The following is a 6,838-nucleotide window of genomic DNA, read 5'->3' on the forward strand; positions in this document are numbered from 1 at the left end:
GAGACGCCTACTTCTGCAGCCCTTAAGGGAGCACAGCGCAGAACGCGCGTTTGTTCTCCGCCGTGCGTTCACTCCCCGTGAAAGCGCGCGTCCCTCGCGCCCTTTCACTCGCACATACAGCGTTCGGCGGCGCGCGTCGACGATTTCATCTCCATTGACGTCATACGGAACCTCACGGCGACGGCGACGGCGACGGCAGAAATCTGCTTTTGAGTGTCCATTTAATTCCTATCGCAATAAAATGTTTTCGCTGCTGGCGTTATACACATTCGATGGCTCCACGGTTGTGGTTCACTGAAAGTAGTGTGGCTAGTGGATGCGTGATTGCACACGTCACGTCGCCGCCATCTGGCTGACTGAACGTGTGGCCTAAGTGCGTGCGTCGTTGTGCACGTGGCAGCGCAGCCAATGGGGAGGAGGTGGCGCCACGTCATGAGTGCATAAATTGAGTGTATAAAATAAAAAGCATGAATGTCCAAATGAACGCCGCTGTGCGGTCCTTCGAGTTATGAACTCATCGCGGGTGACGAGCGCGTTGAGACGCTTGGCGTGTTTTAACTTGGCCTTAACGAGCCGCAGCTAGAATACAGGCGAGAGATTGCGCGGACAAGGAACGCACAGGGAAAACAAAAACATTTCCCCAAACGGACTATAATGCTTTCGCATTCCCACAGGTAAGCAGCGTTAAGTGTCTCTGCCAAATTTTTATTGAATTAGACTCCTGTCCATGGGTGTCGACGCAAGCTAGCGGCGCGGGAGGACGATGACAGGGATGCTTGGGCTTCTCGCAGCTGCACCATCCGTCGACCGCGGCCACCAGCAAATGTGTACCACTTGGTACCATCTTCCTCGACGAACTCCAAACAGTCGGGGGATATTTGGGTTATGTCAGGATTCCGCATGGTGAGCGCCACCTACAGGTCAACAGAGAAATGGCGGAAATTCTTTTACCTGCAAGTTTCGGAACGTATGTCAGTGCGCCACCTGTCGGCCTATGATCGAAATAAATTTTCCTCCTGCCAATAGAACGCACAACTGCGCCCGCACACGCACCGTCAGAAGCTGTGCTAAAAGTACTCTAGTACTAAAGTACACTGGAATAGTGTACTTGTGTACTTCTAGTACACTTTAGTACTGCTCATATGCGCGGCTGTTCGTGCCAAGGTCGATTTAGATTTTTTACTTTGTTTTTGCGCGTCAAGTGATTTCATTTTTGATGTACACTCAATCACGTTCCAAGGGTTCAACTAAAAAATGAGACAATTGTAGAAACGCCGCAAATTCCAAGTGGTACCTATGTTTCACAACTGACGGTGAAGGTCGCCTTTTCCTCCGGCGCAGATTCTTGCCACTGTTAGCGTGTATCACTCTGAACATTGTTCCAGTTCAGTTTAACTAAAAACAATTATGGCGTTTTACTTGCCAAAACTACGAACTGATTATGAAGCACGCCGTAGTGGGGGGCTCCGGAATAATTTGTACCACCTGGGTTTCTTTAACAGACACCTAAATCTAAGTACACGGTTATTTTCGCATTTCGCCCCCATCGAAATGCGGCCGCCATGGCCGTCGAAAATAAACAATAGTCTTGTTCATTTTGTGTGCGGTGACATCATGCATGGCAGTAACATATTGCAATGGCAGACGACTTCGGCGACTTTCGAAGATGAGGCCCGTGTGGGCGCGCACGTTTTCCACGTCGAAAATCGCTGTCACGATACGGCGCCCGCGCGACCGCGCCTTAAGCAGCAGCAGCCGGAATAGAACTCCCCTCCTCCCTCACCTGCGCTACACCCTTCCCCCCCCCTCCCCACGCCTCGTGCGCGATGATGACGGCTCGCTGCCGCCTCGCCTTCTTCCCTCGCGCGCGCGAGATTGAGCCGCAATCTTCGGTGGACCGTCACATGCTTTCACTCGCACATACAGCGTAAGGCGGGCGTCCATCATGTTACCGTGTTTGGACTTAATACGAATCCTCACGCTGAAGACCACGGCTACAGTGACGGCAGAAGTAAGTGCCCATATAATTGATCGCAATAATAAGGTAAATTGGCAATCTTAGAAAAACGTTCAAGCCAGAACGAAGAAATTTAGGCAGCTACATGAGCAACTCCTCAATCCACACTAGCTGAACCGTCGCAATCGCAGCTATCGTTGACACGAGCTAAAAAGTTCCCTGTATAACTTTTGTAGGCAGCTGGGGGAGCGGTGGCCTTAAAGATGACATCACATTCAATTGCCGCCATTGGTTATTTGCGAGGAGTTTCAGCCCTAATGCCTTGTCTGGCGACATTACAAATACTCAAGGCTCTTACAACCAGAATTAAACAGTCCTTCATTACTTTTTTTTCTGGTCACGAAACCTCAATTGGGAGTATTACTATGCCGCTCAGAGTATCGCCACGACGTGGCGTAGTTGTGCTTGAAGGACAGTTAGCCGTCGTTTAAGAGACGCCATCTTGCATGCACACTCAAAGGAGCTGCGTAACCTTTCTTACAGCACTGTTGTAGCCGACTGCACATGGGGTCTCCTGCTTTGCACAATTATCTTGTGAGTTCTGCGGTAGGACTGCTTCCGAGTCATCTGAAAAAACATGGCGTAGAGCAAGTTTTACAAAAGGTAGTTCGCTGTAGAACTTGACTCAGAGCGATCACGGTGCCTACTTTTGGCAAGCATGCATCTTGCAACCGTTACAAATAAACAGGTAATGAATATTTTGTTGTGTGCGTCCGTGAGTTTTCAATTGAGCACTGTGACCAAAAATGTCAATATATGTCTACATCACGAAACGTTGTTCCTTTGCATACCTACATGGTTTAGTATAATGAGGTAGTTAATCGGCAGCTCCACAAAACCATGGGAGAGCCGTGGCCACGTCTTCGATGATGCCATTAGTGCTGCGCTGCAAGGAACCACCACATGCGTAGACCGCAGTTTGAATTGAGAGCGCCAAACAATATTCACTTTTTTAACACGAAAGTGTTTTATGCCGAGTTAAACGACTGTTTCCGGCAACGGATTTAACGGATGTGATCGGCTCCGGCGCCGTCATCTAGGAACGGCGAAGCGAAGTACTGCATCGTGACGCTATCGAGCGCCGACAGGAGGCGCTTCGGTAACCACAGCGCAGCGGAGGCTCCAACGCGGTGTAGCAATAGAATAAAGACCGAAGTGTAGCCTCGTGCTTAGAGTTTCATACAATAATTATACAATAAATAATCATACAATAAAAAAACGTTATTAAAATAGTCCGATGGCATGTTTCGAACACAGTAACTATAGCAGAGAAGCCCGATATTCAAACCATTACGCCACGGACGCATGCACTGGCACGCGACATAAAAGGCCCTTACGAATTTATGGCGGACAAGCCAGTGCATTAAGACGCTTGGCGCGTTTCGATTTGGCCGCCTCGACAAGCTGGGCGGTTGTGATTCGTAGCGGTTGTACGTGTTCGCAGCATCTTCTGCACTTATAAAAGTATAGATTGCTCTGAAATTTACGGCAATGAAAGCCTATAAAGCGCAATAAACAAGGCCACAAGAGCGTCTAAATCCACAAGCACGAAGATCAGCCAAATCCATGTGCTCCTGTGGCCTCGTGTGGGCAGTTAGCATCGGATTAGCCTGTGGCGCCTCGTCGGCTACAGATTGCGGCTTCAAGGTGCATCAGCAGTGCATCGCTTGCTGTTTCGCTTTGCGATGACACCGCCTAAGACAACTACTTCGCTAAAAGTCGCAGAAAGGCATCGACATCGCCGGGCGAATCACACTTTGCTCCGCCGAGAGATAGGCCCGCGTGAAGCAGAATGCCTTCGCACGTTCGCGGCGCACGGTCCGAACTCCGCCACTGGCATTCCTGCATCTGTGCGCGTCGCAGCTCAACTGGCTGCTGTATACCCACTACGGAGCCGGGCCAGAATGCTCGCACTTTCGCCGAAGCCACTCGCCAACAGGACGCCACGCGCTAAGCAAACTTGCAACATACATATATACTCACCGGCCCGCAAATCATGAGCCTCTCGTTGCAGCCGACCATCGAGTTCACGAAGCAAACATGCAACAGCTTCTGTGAAGACACGTTTCAATTTCGTGTTATACCGATTCCTATGAAAGAGTGATCGACCAGGATTTTTTTCTTTAGATGCGAAGCAGCTCATGGCGGGGCTTTGTCCGTCTCTCCCGCGGCGTACCACACCCCCACAGCGCATGCGCGTCCCCCTCCCCTCTCTCTCCTCTTCTACGCCCCCCCCCCCTCCTTCTCTCCTCTACGAATCCGAAGCCGCGCGCACGACAGGTGGTGCGACAGCTGCATACTCCGCTGGGGGCGCCACGGTAGTTACGCGGTATGAAAATGACGGAGCGCGCGCGCCTCATTCTCTCTCCTGTGCAGCGCCGCGATGAACGCTCGGGCCGCTGCCGCGAAACCATCTCCCCGCTGCTTCGCATCCACACATCGTTCCCTTCAGTGGAAGATAGAGTAATCTTTTTCATTTATTCAAAATTACTTACAGGCCCGAAGAATGGGCACTGGGTAAGGGGAACGTCAAAATTTTACACGGTATAGATAGCATGGAAGTGTACAAATAATACGAAAACTTTGTTAATAAATATGCACTGAAGAAAATCCTACGCAAAGTGGGAAATCCTGAGAGCAAAAAGACAAAGACAATTATGCAGACACGAATTAATGTAGAACGAAGTTAATTAAAGTAAGAAATGTGTGTTTAGGTGGTGATGGGGAAATTTCCATTGTTAGGTTCAGCTACCAGGATATCAGGAAGGTCGTTCCACAAGCGAAAGACACGTGGAAGGGCAGATGAAATAAAAGCGTCTGTTTTACGTTGATGCGTGCGAAAGAAAGATGATTGTGTAAGTCTCGGGACGTGAACGGAGATTGTTTCAGAGTTATCGGTGGTGGCCCTGGTCCATGTAACAACGATAAGAGTGGTATGTCCCGGCTTATGAATTCAAGCGTTGTCAAAAGCCATTTTAAATTTATATAGTTCGCATTAATGAATAAAACATCTTAGTATGTGTCAGAGTGCAAAGAAATTCAAAAGAACAAAGTGCATCTAGGCTTGTACGTTTCCAATAACAGAGCAGTGTCCACGATCGTCTGTGTAATCTTTTTTACTACAGCAAGGAAGCAGCACAGGCAGTCGCCTGCCGAGCTTTTTGATATTCGCGCTGTTTTTTTTTTCTTTGTTTTTTTTTTCAATGTCGCGCGAAATTTTAAGCCAAAGTCTGGTTCGACTACACTGAAAAACCCGATAACATTGTGCAGACTCCGTGCATAATTGTCAACGTCCCATTTCAATAGGCAATGCAATAAAAAACATCAACAACATCATCATCACAGTGTCCGGTTACGTGGAGACGCGGAGATCAGAGATGCGTTGGCGTGGCATATTCGGCCACTTTTCTACCTAGGCAACAATAAATATCTGAATGTGAAATATCTGTGGGTATAGCATGATGCCTTCATAAATTCCAAACGGGTTGATAGCAGAAGGTCCGTGGACAATGGCCGAGGAAATGCCTAAAGCAGAATTCCACAGTATATCTCGTGTAAAAATATCGTGCAAATGCATTCATTAACGTCTATACTCTGCAGAACACGCAAAACGTTTCGCAAGGCTTTTAATTTGGCGCTGCAAATTTTAACAAGAGGCCTTTTTCACAATATCATCGGCCCATACCTGTACGAGAAGAGTCAAGGCACAACGCAGTTCTTGTCTAAAGTTTCTAAATACTATACCTAAGCAGAAATCACCGGGATAGGAAGGTTCGGCTTGCCTGAGTGGAACATATTCATGTTTGGAATTTAACGTGCTGAGCGCGGAAGAGGCACAAAGAGAAGATGGACAATAGCGTCTCTCCTACGTTTGACGTGTTCGATTCCGAAGATCGTCCACTATCCCAAATTCGTGCCGATTTGGTCACGTTTGGCTCGGGATAAATGGTGGTCGCCGCATTGCGTATCAGGCTTTGTAGACATCAAATTACTGTACTGAACCTTGGTTCTCCCGCGATACACCTCGCAGTAAAGTGTTCTTGCGTTTACAACAAACCAAGTGAAAGGAGAAAACAAACACGATGCGAGCACACGCATATCTCTTCTAGTCTTCCTTGAAAATTTTACAAACAGCCGGTGGTACGTTTGATATTTGTTCTAGTTGCAAAGCTGCAAGCGTCGGGCGCTTCTTTTATTAATATTTGCTTATGCATAACAAGACTTGCATATTACGCAATCTTTATGGGGAAACAATCATCCTGACAGACGAAACACTGATGGCCAGACTCGTTGCTTTCCGGCAACTATGTATATCTATATACTGCCTTCGCCATTCGTGTGACAGCAAAACAGTAGCCCGCCATTTCTATGTAACTAAATTAAACACTCTGCGGTATGGCCTCGCTTCAATACAGGTATGCCTCAGAACTTTCACAAGACCACTCACCTCCGTTCGTGCTGGAATCTCTAGAAGTGTCGGATAGATGGTACGACGTGCTGGGACCCTGCGAATGCACAACAGCCACTATTTAAGCAACAACCAAAGTGCGAATTAAACCCGTGCAGCAGACAAAATGACAATGTTTTCTACCCGCGGCACTATCCCGAGTAAGATTGCTGTGCAGAAAACAATTCAACGGACTCATCATCGCTCTCCATGCCTTGTTTGATATATATATATATATATATATATATATATATATATATATATTGAGACGGCAGCTCTTCCTTCTGGTGCGGCCTCTGAAGTGTTCGAGTTTGTCGTGCACGCCATTATCTTGCGCCACGGTGCGCCTCGTGTTTATCCAAGTGACCATGGCA

At 48.0% G+C, this 6,838-nt stretch overlaps 1 long non-coding RNA gene across 1 annotated transcript; it reads right to left on the bottom strand.

Annotated features, from left to right (window-relative positions):
• Positions 1 to 705: 705 nt before the first annotated feature.
• Positions 706 to 6,525, bottom strand: LOC125947494 (uncharacterized). The gene is made up of 3 exons (XR_007468338.1): positions 6,465 to 6,525; positions 2,499 to 2,584; positions 706 to 914 (listed from the first exon to the last, which is right to left on the bottom strand). It is a non-coding gene; the product is annotated as an uncharacterized LOC125947494 (long non-coding RNA).
• Positions 6,526 to 6,838: the final 313 nt, after the last annotated feature.

This window comes from Dermacentor silvarum, chromosome 8 (genome assembly GCF_013339745.2).
Source record: "Dermacentor silvarum isolate Dsil-2018 chromosome 8, BIME_Dsil_1.4, whole genome shotgun sequence".
NCBI lineage: Eukaryota > Metazoa > Arthropoda > Arachnida > Ixodida > Ixodidae > Dermacentor > Dermacentor silvarum.